Source organism: Pinus tabuliformis, chromosome 6 (genome assembly GCF_031772625.1).
Source record: "Pinus tabuliformis cultivar Carrire ecotype Pingquan chromosome 6, CPIR1, whole genome shotgun sequence".
Lineage (NCBI taxonomy): Eukaryota > Viridiplantae > Streptophyta > Pinopsida > Pinales > Pinaceae > Pinus > Pinus tabuliformis.
The window spans coordinates 1,905,835,808-1,905,855,274 of NC_142292.1; positions in this window are offsets into that span (position 1 = coordinate 1,905,835,808).

Genomic DNA, 19,467 nt, shown 5'->3' on the forward strand with positions numbered 1-19,467 from the left:
TACCCCGAAATGAATATAGTGTGGGATCCATCGCAAACTCAACAGGTGTTGCAGCCAAATGTACAGTTGTCATCTCAAACTGGACAACCCTTGGTTTCTGGTTCACCCCAGCAACCAGTCCAGTCTAACATTCAAACTTCTGTACCTTCGGTAGTTTCTCAGCCTGGGCCTGGTACACCTCGTACTCCGCCTCAAACGTTTTCTACAACTGCCGCAACATCTGTTCAATCTACCCCACCTACTTCTGGAGTATAGATAGCTCCAGTTTCTACTGTTCCTGTATCTACTCCTCAGACATCTTTACCACCATCTAGATCTACGATTCAAACTTTGGTTCAGACGCCTGTAGGACAACCTGGTTCAAGTACAGTTGTCACAGGTCAACCACAATTTACTTATCAACCATACCAGGGACAGTACCAATTCGGTCATGCTGTGCAGCAGCCAGTCTATCAGTATCAACCATATCCTGGGTACACTTATCAACAACCTCAACAACCCCAGTACAATCCGGTTAATCCTGGTTTTCCGAGAGGATACAATATCCCAAACGCAATTCCTATTCCTAGTTATCCTGGATATCCTCCTCCTAGGGCTGGTCTCATGACCCAGAGTTTTAGGGATCCTAATTGGCAGTTACCATTTATCGCAACTTTGGACTTGCCTGACTTGTCGCGCCTAACAAACGATCCCATTAATTATCTTCCGTTTTGGCCGCCAATGCCGAATAAGTTGCCCAGTGACATTCCCAAGTTCGAAGGTAAATCAGGAGAGGACCCGTCGAACCATGTGATGACTTACCACCTCTAGTGTGCGTCTAACTCCATTTCAGATGATTCAATCCATCTTAGACTTTTCCAGCACACTCTAATTGGTCTCGCGGCTAAGTGGTACATTGAGTTACCACGAGGCACTTTTTATAATTTTAGTCAGTTAGCTACCTCATTTTAAACTCATTTTCAGTTGCCAGTCCGATATGACAATGGCACGGAATTGTTATCTTCATTAAAACAATCGACATCCATTTACATTTCAGATCATATCCATGAGTGGAGACGTCAACGGTGTTTAGTGAAGGTGTTTATTCCGGATCAGATCTTGGCCGAGTGGTTTGTAAAATCTTTATTGCCAAAGATCACTGAAGATGTAGCTAAAGCCGGAGTTGTTACTGAGGAGCAAGTAATTGCTCAAGCACAATACCTTGACTTGGTCTATACTCAGTCAGGTACGTTACACGAGAAAATCCCCGATCTTCCCAAGAAAAATCAAATCGCTGCAGCTCCTTCGGGATCTCATGCCACCGATGGTATGATTGGTACAGTTAACACTAAAAGTAAGAAGAAATCTTCCAAGAATTCTTCTCCTATTATAACCTTGCCTGATTCCCCAACAGGAGATTCTTCTGTATAGATTTCCACCAATATTCACGTTGTAGAGTCATCTACAGCTAAATCAAAATCCGGTGGGAAGAAGAAAGGAAAGAAGAAGAATAAAACGGACAAAAGTTCAAAGGAGAAACCTGAAAAGGCGGAATCCAATGATGAAAAGTGCAAACCTCATTATCCTTGTCTCATTTGTGACGATGAACATTTTACAAGAGACTACCCTCATCGTGCAGAGGTTGCGAAGATTGTCAAGGGTTCCCAAACTCCTGCTATTTTGAAGGATCCTTTTCTGGCTCAAGACAGTAAGATGATAGCTTCGTCCTCGAGTGCCAATGAAGAACCCATACTATTGATGTCCCATGTTAGGATTGTGACTCGATCACAAGATTATGGTAGTAAAAGTCCTCTTGATGGTAAAGAAGCAGAATATTCTCATTCTAATCCATCAACCTCAGCTCCCTGTTCTGATCCACTACAGATCGAGAAACCTAATCCAGACTTGGTAATCAAACCGCCCGCCAAGGGTATACTTCGAAAGTCCACTTTCAATCCACGTGCGATAGCGGCTCAGAATTATAACATTGTTGAGGATTTAGCTGTTTCACCCTGAGCAATGTCAGCTTTGGAAGTGCTGCAATCATGTCCAGCACAACGTAAATTACTTTTGTCGGCTATAGGAGCTGTTGATGTTCAGGACTCGAACCTAATAATTTTCGATCTAGAAAATAGTACACCACGTTTGCCTCATCAAATGGCTTTCCAGATTCAAGTGATAGTAAAAAACAGGCCTATTCATCGGACTGTAATTGATGAGGGAGCCTCAAAGTGTATTGGAGATCGCTTGGTTCTCCTTCACTAAATCAATCCCCGATGATTCTAAAGGCCTTTGATGGCCGTGGGTTTCATCCTTTTGGCATTCTACAGGATTTTCCTATAGGGGTTGAAGGAAAACCCGTTAGTCTAGATGTGGAGGTGGTTGATGCCCCTCTAGATTACAACCTTCTATTGGGTCGAAGTTGGTCTTACGCTATGACAGCGGTCGTTTCATCGGTCTTTCGAGTAATAAAGTTTCCACATAATGGAAAGATCGTAACAATAGATCAGCTGGCTTATTTTTCATCCGACCCAGCCTCTTCTGAGAGCATTCAACATGTCAGTAAAACGACTATCCCGTATAAGGATGTTGGAGTAGGACTAGTTAAAGATGTCAGTTTACTGGGAACTTTTCCTTTTCCTCCGATCAATGCATCGTATTCATTTGCAACTATTCATATGATCACATCAGACACCATTATTTATGATGATCCTTGGATCGTTCCTTATGAATCTGAGATAGACTCATTTGGTAATGCCATGCCTTTGATTCCATATGAAATTGCCTATGAAGCCGTGCAGTCGTTTGCCGACCCATGTTCAACTGAAAATGACTTCATGAATGTGGTTCGTGAGGAATCACTTTTCACATCAAGATCGGATTTAATCATGTTTTCTGAACTTGTTCACTCTGATGAGGAAATTCGTGAAATCTTATGTGTAGATGATTTACTATGGGAAGATCTCCATCACAGATCTTCGTTTTTACCCAAGGATGATCGTTTTGAAAATGATTTCTCATCAATCTTTACAACTGAATATGTCAAGGAACCTCAGAATCCAATGAAACATCCCGATTCAGAGTTAAATTTGGGAAACATCTCTCGAACTATTCCTATTGATATTTCGGTTAAGCCCAGAATTGTTGAGAACATTCATATAGGTGCCTCGTGTACAGATGACGAAATTCAGCTCTATAAGGCCCTATTTCAAGAATTCCATGATGTGTTTGCTTGGTCCTATGAGGAAATGCCAGGAATTGATCCTGAGATTGTTGTTCATGAGATCAAGACTTACCCGGACGCTAAACCTGTCCAACAATGTTTGTGTCAGATTCACCCACGAAAAGCTGCTGCAATTAAAGCAGAAGTTGAGAAACTATTGAAAGCAGGTTTCATTTATTTGATCCCGTTAACGGATTGGGTATCGAATATTGTTCCGGTTAACAAAAAGCAGAGAACAATAAGAATATGCATCGACTATAGGGACATTAATCGAGCCTGTCCAAAGGACAATTACCCAACTCCCTATATCGATCAAATCATTGATGATTGTGCCGATAGCGAATTATTCTCCTTCATAGACGGTTTTTCCGGATACAATCAAATCAATATTCTACTTGCCGATCAACCAAAAACGGCTTTCATTTGTCCATGGGGGACAGTTTCTTATTGCAAATTACCATTTGGGCTCAAGAATGCCGGAGCAACTTTTCAATGGGTGATGTCTTATGCGTTTCATGACATCAAGCACATTGTGCAACCCTATCTCGATGACTTGCCTGCTCATTCATTACATCGAGCTGATCACCTCGTCCATTTATGAGCAATATTTATGAGGTGTAGGCATTATCGGATTCGGTTGAACCCACACAAATGTGTCTTCTGTATAGAAATGGGTCGATTGCTGGGGTTTGTATCTTCGAAAGCCCGCATTTGCGTCGATCCCTCGAAGGTCGAAGCTATCATCAAATTGCCTCCTCCTTCGACTCTTTCCCAACTCCAAATTTTGCAAGGGAAAGCAAACTTTTTACGATGATTCATTCCTAACTACGCCGAGGTTACAAATGGTTTTACCCAGTTTTTGAAGCAAAATGCTCCATTCTATTCGGATGAGATAGCTCAGAAATCTTTTGATGCACTCAAACACGCGTTGACCCATGCACCGTTGTTGCATCCTCCCAATTACAACCAGGATTACTTCTTGTACCTCGCCGCCTCTCATTCCACCATTGGAATGGTCTTAGTTCAGGAAGATGAATTCGGAACTGAACATGTGATATATTACCTTAGTCAAACTTTAAATCCAACTGAGCTAAAATACTCACATGTGGAGAAATTGGCATTGGTAGTCGTTCAAGCTGTCCAACGTTTTCGTCACTACATTTTACTACGTAAAACTATAGTAATTTCGGATTGCAACCCTATGATCTACATTTTGACCAAGAAATTGCTAGGGGGCAAGTACTCTAAATGGATTGTTATCCTGCAAGAGTTCGACTTGGAATTTGAGAAATCCAAGTCTAAGAAATCTTTAGTTTTTGCAGAGTTAATGTGTGACTTCCCACGTGCTGACACAGAAACTGTGGCAGAGGAACCCATTGAGGATGAATCCTTGTTTCTAATCAGCACTTTAGATCCGTGGTATGGGGATATCATTGTTTATCTCCAGACCCCATCCTTTCGGCCAGAAATTTCAAGGTCAAAACGTCGAAAAATTCGATTCCAGTCCCAACAATTCAGGATTATTGGAGATACTCTTTATCGCCGTGGGGCGAACTCTATTTTTCGATGTTGCTTAACTCACGATGAAGCTGAAAGTGTTCTAAATGACTGTCACTCTGGAGCGTGTGGCGGTCATATGTCTGGGTTTGCCACAGCCCAAAAGATATTGCACGCTGGCTACTTCTGGCCGTCTTTATTTAAAGATTGTATTATGGCGGTCCGAAAATGCCACAACTGCCAAATTTTTGATCAAAAGATGTGTGCTCCACCTACTCCTCTCCACCCTATAATTACCATTGGTCCTTTTGCCAAATGGGGTATCGATTTTATTACATGTAACCCTCACTCACCTGGGGGGCATGCGTATATCATCCTTGCGGTAGATTATTTTACCAAGTGGGCCGAGGTGATGCCTACATTTGAGGCAGACGGCAAGATAGCTGCAATTTTCTTGTTCAATCATATAATTGCTGGGTTTGGTGTCCCGCAAGCAATAATAACTGATCATCGGCGCCATTTTCAAAATGTTATGATGACTGAACTTACAGGCCAGCTTGGTTTACGTCACGATAGTTCAACCCCTTATTATCCACAAGCGAAGTCATCATGATCCGACGAATCATTGGGATTCATCGGTCGAATTGGCACAACATGCTATTTTCAGTGCTTTGGGCGTACCGAACTTCAGTAAAAACATCAACAGGGTTCACTCCTTTCCAACTAGTCTATGGTTTGGAAGCTGTGTTACCCATTGAATGCGAAATCCCGTCACTGCAAATGGCCATCGAGTTACTTCCAGCCACTTCTGAAGAGTAAAAACATTTGTTATACTTGGCTCAATTAGATGAGAATCGACGTGATGTTGCATTGGCGATCGAGACTCACGCAAAACGCATGAAAGCTCAGTATGATCGAAATGTGACCCCTCAAAATTTTTCGGAAGGAGATCTAGTCTTAGTTTACGATCAAGCTAATGATAAATTAGGCGCTGGAAAATTCGTTCCTATGTGGCATGGTCCCTATGTTGTCAAGCGAAAGCTAGCCGAAGGGGCCTATGAATTGGCAGACTTTGACGGGCACTCTTTGGGTAAACCCAGAAATGGTCTTTACTTGAAGAGGTATTATGCTTAAAGGATGGGTATGGAGATTTTTAGTTAGGATAGTTTTTCTTTCTAGCTGGTGTGTTTTAGTTTAAAAAGTGTGCTTAGCTTAGAGAGTTTTTTTTCTCGTCATTATTCCTGCTTATCTTGGTTTTACTCTTGATATTGCAGATGTCGATGCCTCTCCAAACATACATTGGTTTCGCTAATGGTGCTTGTTGTAATACACAGAACATCTCTTCCGCAGCTTGGGTTATCTATTTGCCCTCTGACGAGTTAGTATCTATGCATGGGGTAAGCCTCGGTCAAACAACGAACAACATTGCCGAATATCGTGCAGTGATTGAGTTATTATCTGAATCTGTTTCATTTGGGATTCGGATTTTGATAGTGAGGTTAGATTCTGAACTCGTTGTATTACAGCTTAATAGAGTGTATGCCATTAGAAATCCAGTGTTATTAAGATTATTTTTGAGAGTGCGTCTCTTGGAACGTGAAATTGATTATATTTAATATCAGCATATTCCAAGATCTTTAAATACATTAGCAGATGCAATTGCTTCTAGAATGTTAAATAGACATTTACAATAATCATACATGTAAATTTAAAACCATTCCATAACATGATTTACAAGATAAGCCGGTAATAGTGATATATATATATAGGAGTGTGTCAAAAAATACATTGTCCTCGATCATAGGTTGAAAAACATCTTATGATCGGCAAAAATGATAAGTACAAAAAACAAAAATGTCACATGTGCCCACAATAGGCGATCATCCTATCACTGGTGATGATCTCTATAAGAAACCACTGCACAGGCCACCTTGCAAAGGAACCTCCTAAAAGGTCCCAGGATCCCAATCACATAGCGCTAAAGTCGACGAGGAATGTCATCTATAGTGGTCTCCGGAATATCTCCTGTCAAGCGCTCAAGATGACCCTCCAACTCGGCCAAAACCTCTGCTGATTCATCCTGTGGGGCTGGCACGGGTGCAATTGGTTGTTTCCTCTCGTAAGGCCGGAGAGCGGCTGGTCACTGTGGACCCACATCTGCATTTGAAACTTTTGCTATCAGTTTTGAGACGATGAAAAAATAATAAAAATAAAAATAGGAAAAATGTTGAAAAGGATTTTACCTGAATCATCCCACTGCTCTCCTGGTGGAAGAACCATCTCTGGGTCACCACAAAAATCTATCCCAGCATAAGGGAAGTCCTTAATAGAAAAGACCTGGTTTTCCAGCCATTGGAAATACTTAGGTTTTAATCGAGCAACCTCTGTCCTCTCGTCCGGTTGACGGGCCATAACTGCAACCCATCGCATCAGTTTGGGCTCTCGAGGAAGCCCAGCTCCAACAGTAAGGTGCTACGGGATCAACATAGGAACCCTCTCCGGGCTAAAACTCACAACCAAAGCCCCATAACCAAAGGTCTTTAGTCGTCCGTTCTTGGCCCTGGTCAGTTGGCCTTTCACATTGGCCAACACGGCATCGCACCAGTTGAAGATGGTGCCTTGGAAGCAATCAACTGCCATACGCATCTGGGATCCGGTGGCAATATGTAATGTGGCAACTCCGCAAAGTCTGGTGACAGTAAACGCAATCACCATGAGTTCATGACGAGATATGGTCGTTATGTCTATCCCTTTGTCTCTAGCATGGCTGTTGCAGTACTCTAGCCTGAGGCTATCGACAGACTGGCCACCTGCCCTAGCCCCAAACAGAGTCAAGTCTTCGCCTCTCTTAGGCAAACCAGTCAAGAAATATATGTCCGCCAGCTCGATTTCGAGCTGGTGGCCGCCAATGAAGAAGCACTAGTCCTGTACACTCCATCTATCAACCAACCACTGTAAGAAATCCACCTGAGCCCTCATGCCAGGAATGGCCCAGAATTTGTACAAGTCGCACGCCCTCAAAGCATCAAGTGAAGGCTGATGATTCCATGCGGCGGCATCCACGTCCTCATGCTCTCATTCATGCCAATCTAGCATGATGTACTCTCTGCATCAAGCATAAGGATAAATTAAATTGCTAGAAATTATTTTGATTGGTCCATTTTTGAGAATTTTTGGGTTAAAAACCCTTGCGACGGGGACTGCACCCTCCGAGTTAGACACAGTGCGTGGGACCGCACTTTGTCTACATGGAAGGTGCGGACCCCGAGCTTTTTCCCAATGGAGAAGAATTCGGGGTCCGCAGGCCAGCAGTGGTAAACCTCCGGGCCCCCGCGCGTGGGTTTTATGCCTAAAAACCCTCCCAAAAATGAAATAAATGACTAAAACAAAAAATGAAACGGTTAAAAATGAAGAGTGGGATGATGTGGATTACCTGGAGAAGACAGCGTTCGATTCTGACGGTTGGATTTTCCGTAATCTTCACGGGAAGTTTTCTGAGAAAAAGCACTATTTTCTCACCCAAACTCAAACGGTAAAAATGAATTGATGAAGGCCCTTTTTATAAGTTTTTTGAGTAAATAAATTGAAAATTTGTTTATGTTTCAATTTGAAAAGGTATTTTTGTGACATTTTTATCCATTTCAAATAGGTATGAGTAATGTTTGTGCTTTTGTGCAGGATAATGGATTATTCAGGCGAAATCTATCATTTTCGACAAAAGAACATTTAGAGTCACCTTTAAGCTCTTTTCTGACTCCTGAAACATGAAAAGATTGCCGAGTTCTTCTTTTAAACTCGTTAAAATGGAATTAAAGGATGGTCCACTTACAACTCTTTTCCGACTATAAAAACATGAAAAGATTGCCGGATTTTTGTCGTTTCAAATTCGATATCGGTTATAAAACGACGTGTCATTGATTTCTTTTTTACTTTTTTGGGTCAAGGGCACTAATAACGAAAAGTACTCCTTGGTCGTAAAAGATCAAGCAGTTCTCTCAAGTATTATTTTATACTTTTTCGGGCTTGGGAGACACAAATTTACGAAAAAGGTCAACCCTGGAGTCTTCTTAAGTTTTTTCAGACTCTCTAAAATTGAAAAATGCCGAGTTTCTCCTATACTGGACTCGTTAAAATTTCACAGTAAAGGACCTGTTCAATTACAAACAGGAACGAACCACTCCTTCTTAGGGTTCGAATTTAAACTAAGTTGGACTCATCCGAAGGATGAGCTTATAATCAAGAAAATGTTATCCTCCTCAAGCTTGTCAAAAATAAAGAGGTACTTGCTAGAAATGGTGGGGGAAAAGGGATAAAAATGTGTCTGTTTGTCATACTTTCTAACCACTCTTGAACATGACACTTTTATTCACCTGGGTTGGGAAATCCTTTGCCTAGCAGTTGATCAAACCACATTAAAAGTCTTCAGCCAGTTTCTGGGTATTAACTTTGGGTCAATTGTCACCAAACCATCTGTTGTGTTGTTATGTGTTCAAGAGGTCACTGCCAATAAGCCATTCATCTGCAAAATATCTGTCATACATCTTGACCATCCCTGATTCAGTCCTTGCAACTAAATTTCTTCAACTTGATCTATGATTTCATGTTGTGGGCTTGCCTACGACGGATCGCTTTCTATCGACATCAACTCATTATCTAGAAAGATGATCTAGAAATCGTCAGTACCTTGAAATCTGCATGCCCCAATGGCAGGTTTCTCGCCTTTGACGATAGTTTACATCATTGACTTTCGATCAAAGGATTCCGTGACATGTTCGACATCAACACATTTATTCGCATCTCATGGATTGTACTGGGTACTTTGAGAGCCATTGACATCACTGGTGGTTTCTCTCACACTTGTTAACATTTTACATCATTGACTGGTAATCAAGTGGTTTCTACCATGTTCGGCATCAAAACATTCATTTGCATGGATAGAATCGTACTATTTCGGGAAGTAGAAATGAAGACCCTGGATCTAGTTTCCACAATCTAGGCTGAAAGGAATTTTGTATTCATTATATAATGGACTATTCATAAACAGATGGCTGCGTCCATACGGTGTCCACCTAAGTCTATACTTGTGATGTTTTACAAGATCATTCCTATATCAGAGCAGTAGTTAGTTTTTCTAGTCAGTTTTGATCTAAGTATGGGAATGCCTACCTCAGCGATGATATGATCTCATATATATATCTTGCATTGAATTTTTTTACAGGTTCCAACCAGGCTCTCCACAAGATGATCCTCGAATTGATAAAGTACTTCACTCTTCCTAAATGATAAATGAAATCCTCATCTACTACAGACTTCGCACTTTAGGGGGAAATCTGTTACACAAAAATATCGTCACCATGATTATTTGCAGTCAGTATGGGTCTATCATCACTTGTACTGTCCTCCTAAGCAAGTCTCAGACCTCAGCTCTTCAAGTCAAGCTTTGCAAATGAGAGAAAGACATTAAAAATCAATGTAACTCTGGTTCCGCACTTTCTCTCACTGTCACCTACGGTCCCGCACCTTCTGTTTACAAAAACTGAGGACCTGCCCACTCTGTCCCTAACGGTGTGGGTGTGGACCCCTGTGAAAGTCAAAAGGCACAAGTTTTATCTTAAAAAACTTACTTTGGGTTAATTCTAGAGGATTCTAGAAGGAATTTTGACCTGGATTGTTCGCTCTGAGGTGGTTCATGCATCCCAAAAGAGAAGGAGCTAATCCCTTGATGAGAGGAGCTATCCCTTTGAAGGAGGACCTAGTAACCTCCCTCCATTGCACTATAAATACAAGCATTGGGTTGGTTGCTGGAGAGGTTAGAAGCTGAACATTTTTGAGGGTAAATGCTGGTGAAATCATGACTTCCTAGTTGAGCTTAAGAGGAGAGATCACATACCTTTTTGGCTTCATTGGGGAGTGAGTGAAACTTGTCAAAGTAGAGGAGACTTCTTGCTGGACCCTGGGAGGAGCTTGTACAGCGTTAAGGCAAAGGTTGTAAAGTTCTTCTTCTTTTGAATTAATACAATCAAACTCATTTTTCTCAACAAGCATCTTATGTTATTTGTTTCATGGACTCCTTGACTTTCATGTTAAATATGTTTTATGATATTGGCTTTTCAGGTGCTATTTAATTTGTTTGCGTTGTTTGTGTTTGTAGATTTGCAACAAAGGAGCTCATTTGGATCCAAGGAGCGAGGGCATCCACAAACTTGTGTTGGACCTAAGGTAGGCCCTAAAAACACTTGTTTGCCATTGTTTATAAAAGCATATTTAGAGAAAGATAGTGTCTGGTTGGTTTGCTTGTCATTAGGTCTTCTTTAGATTCTAGGAAGGTCTATCTTGTCCGCAAGATCGACTTATTCCATGTGACACTTACCTCTTGGACCTTTGAAAAACTGGCGTTCAACTTCACTATAACTGATTGACACATTGATCGCGAACTCAGTAATGAATCCACCCAAAATACTATCAATCCAATAATCGACAACCCTTGTGATTTTTTTTCTTAACCTTCCAAGCGCCTCACTAACTCTGGAGCCCACAGAATAGAGTTATCCAACTTCCAGGTGCCTTGACTATTTACCAATTTATCCAACCATTTGTATAACTCACATAGAAAAGAGCAGAAGAAAATTTCATGTTCTTCCGTATGCATGTATGTATTCAACCACTCTTCTTTCGAAATGCACGAATTCCTATCTTCCTAGGCTAAAAGAACGTGCAACTTCTGATCTATCCACTTTTTGATCTCTTTCTTAGTTGGTATCCACTTATGCCACATCATACCTTTCTCAAATAAATCCCAGTCTTGGCAACGAAACCATTTGTTGGCTTGAGAGGGCTTGGATCTAGGTTCAGATTTAGTTGTGCTAACCAACAAAACCCTACACTATCGACCCTTTCGGCAACAACCCACGTAGCGTAGGCTGCTGTCTCACCCGAGGTAGCATTGGGGGATTCTAGAACCATGTTTCCACATCCAAAGGAATATGCCATGTGTTTCTGTTACTTTTAGGGCTTTATTCCAACCTTCACGAACCCTAACCCTTAAAACCCAGAAATTATAGTAACTAGCAGATAACGGATCCAAACTCTTCGCTAATTGTTCTAAACATTCATAACATCATCTAATTAAACATATCTAAAAATTTCACGCATCTATTAAGTACTTTTCATGATAAATGTAGTAAACAGAGTGAACATACAATAAATTCAGAAGTAAATAATAACACACAGATACATAGATAATGATCCAAAACAACCTTTATTATGCTTAAATATTATGTTACATACTCTTCCAACCCTTCGCGCACAGCTGGAGGGGCCCACGCACCTAGCTACGACTTACCAAGGTCTCCGAACACACAGCTGCAGGAGTCTTCCCCGTCACCTAAGTACAAAAAATAGACTTCTCTTACTTAGATCATTCGCTCCTAGATAATTTAATGGATATCTCTTATGACTCGCTATGACTCCTTTTTGTATCATTCTCTGTTACAATACCATGGTCTGTGAACCATGGGCGGGTCACAAAATAGCTTAACTCCTAACAATACTAAGAGGCTTTGACATACCCCCCCCCAACTAGGGGAACATTGTCCTCGATGTTCTATGACACCTACAACTAGTAAAACCAATGAAAGACAAAACATACTTCCCATGGATCTTTATAACCCAACTCCTTGAAGTATTTACAATAAAAACTTGCTCATAGGAAAAATCATCGTGAAAAACATGACAACCATACCACTTATTAGAGCTTTATCACATAGCTCATGGTGATATTTACAATAACAACCATACATAGATATGTACAATACCAAAAATGCATTTTCCTCCACCATTAAATAAAGAAGGATACATAGCCCACATCTTATCAACCATCTCACATGTAGCTTCATCGGGCCCAAAGTGCTTCCACTACACTTTAGTTTGCATGATTGCTCTGTTCCGAAGCATGAGATGTCTCCACTACAATATGCACTGAGGTTCCAACTAGAATTCTCCTTCTTGATCCACATGCAATACAGACTAATCAATAAAATGACCAACATCCTTTACATATATTTTAAGCAATGAAACATGGAAAACATCATGAACTTTCATTGTTGGAGGAAATGTGAGTCGAAGGCCACTTTTCCAATCCTCTCAAGGATCTCAAAAGGCCTACAATACCACGGTGCCAAATTGGCACACGATCCAATCTTCAAGGAGCTCTTCTTGGGCTTAACGTGCAAATACAAATGCTCCCCAACATGGAACTGCTTGAATGCCCTATGCTTGTCTACATATCTCTTCTGCCTATCCTACGTTGTCTTTAGATTCTTCTTTATAACTTGCATTTCTTGTTCCATGTCTACCACCACGTCCGGTCCAATAAGCACCTTGTTCACTGGATCACTCTAGCTGATGGGAGTATTAGAACTCTGCCCATACAATGCCTCAAATGGACTCATCCTCAGTGACTCCTGATAACTGTTATTATAATAAAACTCGACCAATGGAAGGTACCCTTCCCATCTCCTTGGTTGATGCATCACGTACATCCTCAATATATCCTCTAGAATTATGTTGACCCTCCCTATCTATCCATCTGTCTGTGGATGATAAGTTGTATTGAAGGCCAACTCTATCCCCAAACCTGCAAAAAACTCCTTCCAAAACTTGGAAGTGAACTTGGAATCCATTTCTGACACAATCGTCTTCGAAACACCATGAAATCTCATGATATCCCTAATGAAGATCTCTGCTACCTCACTAGTTGAATAATTAGTCTTTACTAGAATGAGGTGAGCTACCTTCCTCACCCTATCTACCAAAACCATGATAGAATCATGATGCCTCGATGTACTCGGAAGACCTATAATGAAATCCATGGAAATTCATTCCCACTTCCACTCTAGAATCGAAATCGGCTGAAGCAACCCACCTGCATGCTTACAGTCTTTCTTCACCTACTGAAAATCTAAGCATCTAGCCACAAATGCTTCCACTTCCTTCTTTAAATTCGGCCAATAATATAACTTCATCACCACTATCAATGTCCTATGACATCCTAGGTGACATGAATAGGGATTTACATGAAACTACCTCAATATAGGATTCTTGAGTTCATTGTCATCTGACACATAGATCCTGTCCCTAAATCTTACCAAGCCATCTGTTGGGAGATGATAGTCCACAACCTAATCAATTGTACCCTACTGTAACCTATGCATAAGTTTCTTGTACCTGTTAACCTAATGTCTTGACTGTAATATATGATCCTATAAATCTGTCCCATATGAGCTCACTGCTGTAACATGGTTCAAATGCACATTCCTACTGAGAGCATATGCAACCCTATTCTCCTTACCCTTGATGTATCTGATCTTGAATTCAAATTCACTAAGGGTATCCAACTATCTACCTTCCCTGGCATTAAAATTTGGTTGGTCAAACAAATATCTCAACCTACTCTGATCACTCATCAACACAAACCTCCTACCAAGAAGATAATGTCTCCACATCTTTAAGGCATGAAGAATAGATGCCAACTTAAGATCATGAGTCACATAGTTCTGCTTGTGCTCATTCAGTTTCCTAGATTCATAGCATATCACTTGTCCCTTCTGTGTAAGGGCTCCACAACTAATCCCTTTTGTCAACAACTGCTTTAACAGTTCAAAACTCCCTACGCACTCCTCCATCCATTCAAATTTCTGACCTTTCCTATGCAATGATGTAATAAGATAAGTAATGCATGAGAAGTTCCTAATGAACTTGCTATAGTAATATACTAATCCCATGAATGATCTTACTTCATCCACATTCTTAGGAGCTACCCACACCATGATAACCCTTATCTTTTATAGATCCATTGTTATGCCTTCCTTGGAAACAACATGTCCCAAGTATTGTACCTACGCCTTAAAGAAACTACATTTGCTAAGCTTGGCATACAACGGATGCCCTCTTAGTAATATCAATATTGTTGCTAAATGTTCGACATGCTCCTCCTCATTAATAGAATATATCAAGATGTCATCAATGAATACAATAAAAAATTTGTCCAGATAAGGACGCAACACACTATTCATCAAGCACATAAAGGTAGATGGAGAATTAGTCAAACCAAATGGAACTGCAACAAACTCATAATTCCCATGCCTAGTCCACAAATTTTTACTTTAGATGTCCTTTTATTTAATGTGTATATTATGGTATCCTGATCTCATATCAATCTTCAAGAAAATTTTTGCTCCCTTAAACTGATCAAACAAGTCATCTGTCCTCGAGAATGGGTACTTGTTCTTGAACACTACCTTGTTCAGTTGCATGTAATCAATGGACAACCTGAGAGTACCATTGTTCTTCTTCATGAACAATATTTTTGCACCACAAGGCAATACAATTGGCCTAATGTATCCCTTATTAGGCATTTCCTTCAACTATAACTTCAACTCTATTAACTCTTGTGTTCTCATCTTGTAAGGTGCCTTCGATGCTGGTGTTGGCCCTGATACCAACTCAATAGAGAAGTCCACTTCCCCGTGGGGAGGAAACTCTAGAATATTTGCTAGAAAGACATCCTCAAAGTGATGTAATATAGGGTACCTCTAGAATATTTTCACATCCTCAACATCCTTACCCTTGTCACTGGAAATATGAACTGCAAACATTACACACCCTTTTTTGCAACTACACTTAGCCTGCATAACTATGAGCATCATCACCGATATAGGATTCTTATTTCGCTACAAGATTATCTTTTCCCCATTATCATCTAGTCACTGAATAACCTTTTCGTAACAATCTACTTTCGTCATGTGAAGAAGCAACCAATCCATACCCAAAAGCATACTATATGATCCCAATGGAAGTACATTCAAATGTGTTGTTGTAGGCATACCATTCAACTAAAATACACAAGTTCTTACCCAATTATGAACTCTCTTCTTAATATCTATAGCCAATTACACCAACCAAGACTTTAAATGCACTTATTTTCTCAAGCCACACTTATCCACAAGGTCACAATTACCATAACTATAATTAGATCCAGGATTAATCAAAATAGAAATAACTTAATTACAAAGCTTACTTTCCATCTCAATAATAGATTCTTTGTGATCCACCTACCTGTTTTCCACAACTGCATGAATTCGAGGACTACTATGACCAACATCCCCAACTGTCTATACCTCTTAAGCACTATAGATATGAGGCCTACCTCCCTGGTACAATGGAAAATCCTTCTTATGATGATGCTTTCCACATATCCATCACTACAATGGTCCTCTACTATCACCTCTAGTCTATTACTCTCAAGGATGCGACCCATGCCCCTTCTCAAACGTATTTAGCTTCTAGTAAGGAACCAAATTTTCTTTCTCACCTGCATCTTGAGGTCTTGCCTGCTTGATTGGCCACTTCCATTTAACTTTCTCATTTCCCTTTATGTCATGTTTAGGCTCTGACTACTCATAACAATGCTTCAATTTCTGGATGGATTCCTCTAGTGATCTAGGCTCATCAAACTCAATTTGGTCTCTATATGCTATTAGAAATCCACTGATGAACCTCTGAATATTAGGCTTCTCGTCCTTGGGATATGGCACATATCTCAACAACTCCAAGAACATGCTAGTATACTCATAATCTGTCATAAATCCCATATGTATCTCATAAAATTCCTTAGTTATCTCATCATAGTACCTCTGAAAAATACTTATTCTTGAAGAGTCTCTCAAACTCATCCCAATTCAATTCTCCTTCCTGAATTCCCTTGAAATTATTCACATCCTCCCAACAAATCTCTACTTTCCCTTTGAGACTGGAGGTGGCTATCTTGGATTTCATGTTCTCTGAATAGTTTTGCAATCTAAATAATTTCTTCATCCTAAGAAACCATTCCTCTGCATCTTATGGCTTCTTCATTTCTCCGTCAAATTTAGGAAGCTTCACTTTATTTAAATCCTCAGGTAAATACTCACCCCTCTTGTAAGGATGATGACGTGATGACATAATGATGTCTCATGGATGAGGAACTAGAATGATTCCCATACATACCAATCCCCCTATTAGGCATATCTAGTGATCTACCACCTGTAATTGTGTCCCCTCTATCCAACCTGTATCCAATCGAGACCAACTACCATAGGCTCCATTAGTTTTCTCTTCCTATTCTGACTGATTCTCATTTGTCCATATTTCTGCAACTCTGACAATATTTGAAAGATCATTGTAAGTCTTTCCTAAGCCTCAATTAACCTATCCTCATCATCTTTACAACTTATGAAATTTTCCCTCATGCTCCTCAATCTATCTACTACATCAGGAGAATACTCTTCTCCTTGTTGCCCAATTGATTTGTAGGGAGAGTCGCGGGAACTTTAGTCTACCATTTTGCTCATCATCTTTGATTCTATTCTTCCTTCAAGTGTGCTATGTCAGATAAACCAAATAGATAAAAAAATCAAATCCATACCTCATTGATGTTTACGGGAGGGTTATCTCATCTTCAAGATCAATCCACATTAGCATGTACATGCATAATCATAAGCATATCCATACAATCATATCAACACATTAGCATCATAACAACATAATAACATAACAACATCATGCATGACCATACCATCTGTATACTATGACCCCATGTATGATAACCATAAGCTTGAAAACATCACACTTTACTCAAAGAGAGAACACCTTATTTGATACCACCTGTAATGCCACCTCCCACATTTACCCACTTTCACCAATTTTCTTGGGGTAAACATGAGCTGAGGGTCATTATGATAAGAATCAACCTCCTAAATGACATTAAGGAACTGTAGTTAACAACTTAAGACCTTACTAACTCCCATCAGGTGCTACAAGACCTCCAGGAGCAACCCAACACCTCTAGGTATCCAACCCTTGAGATGAATCTATTTTTAACTGACCTAAAGCCCCATATGGTAACTTGGCAATGCATGTTAGTGACTATGGCTCTCCATTCACACTGATAAGCCTGCATACTTTCGACTATGGATTTTTCTACTCAATTCTATACCAACAACCCTGAATTCTGAACCACTTTTTTAGGGCCAAGACTCAAGCCTCTTCCCATAACTCAGTGAAACTTCTAGAAATGATAGATGACATAGAAACAATGCTTGTAAATTAGGACTTCACCTGACCTTCCCAAATCGAGACTAACATTCTCTCAAATACTTGGTAAACATGTAACCTATAGGTCATGAATGCAAGTCTGAACATAAGGAGATGACAACTTATCTGAGGTTTAACAAGAAGGATCAATTCCTTCTCACATTAGTTATCATAACATCAATTAGGTCTTGGGAGAACAACCATTAAAGCCACATAATAAAAATGAGAGAAAAACCATTGATAGCTAATGTGAGAAGGAATTGATAGCTCATAACTAACATATAACCAGATTAAATAAAAATGAGATAACAACCATTAAAGCCACATAATAAAAAAGTACATTTAATCATGAAAATCAATAGAAACTTATCTCTTATTAAACATAGGAAAAATCCAACCACATTTAGGACTTCCACATACCACCCAACCATTGATTGGCCGAACCAAATCTTTCTTTCAGTCAATCACCATCATGCCATATTCCAAGCATGAATGTGGGATCTAATCGGATAAACCAATCCATTAACAACCAAGGGATTCCAAAGCTTAAACCACCTCCACCCTCAGCATAATATGATCTCACCTAAATTGGTGCTGAGATCACAAAACCAAACCAATTTTGGATGCCTCTGAATTTCTTCTCTAATACCTTGATGAATTTTCCGTCTCCACCCCCACCCTTTACCATGTATCCCACCGTTACCAGTCAAGGGATTCCTAGGACTTTGGGAATTTTCTTGATTCCACCTCACTCGAATCCAAAATATTTCAAAATTCCAAAGCTCAAACTGAGAAAAGTTCCATCACACCATGGCTATCCGGAAATGGAAACACAAGGCTAAAATCTACTGTTGAAAGCCAGAAAAATCCATGCCAATGATAACAATAGAATTAAATACCAAGATGTACATGCCATGCATGTCAAAACCAACTAGGAAATAATACATGAAACCTATTACCTACAAGTATTCTTGTAGCAGCTTCTTGATCCAACTTTTCCTTTCTTGATCCTTGCTTTCCTTTTCCATCCTTTGTCTTCCTTCTCCTTCTGTTGCTTTCCTTAATCTCCTTCTCTTCTTGGTGCTCTTCTCCTCTCTGAGACTAACTCCAAAAATGAACTTATGAAAGGCTACCAATTGATGCTCTGAGATATTTTTACTGATGATGGCTTTAATTTCTTCAATCTTCCATTATTTTCCTTCATTCTCCTCCTAACATGAAAACTATGACCTGTCACCTCCCTTTTCTCCTAGTTTCCTTTATTTTCATAAATAATATGCTAATAATACCCCTTTGCCTTTTCAAAACCTTCGCCATTTCCTTTGCCAATTTCCCTTTAGCCATAAATAGGACAGTTGATGCCCACTATTCAGCATGGAATAAGTGTCCCTTAACCATGGTCTTATTTCTGCTTTATTAATTTTTATTACATGAAATTTTAGCTCGGGGATGTTACACACTTATCATAATCTAGATATGAAAATTTAATTACTTTCATGTATGTTTCGTCTACCTCAGTGTATTTTTCAAATGTGGGCTTACATACAAAAAGATGGTGAACATCATATGAAATGATTAAATCATTTTCTAAACCTTGGAGAAAAGTTATAACACCGACATTTCCTTTTACTTTAGCA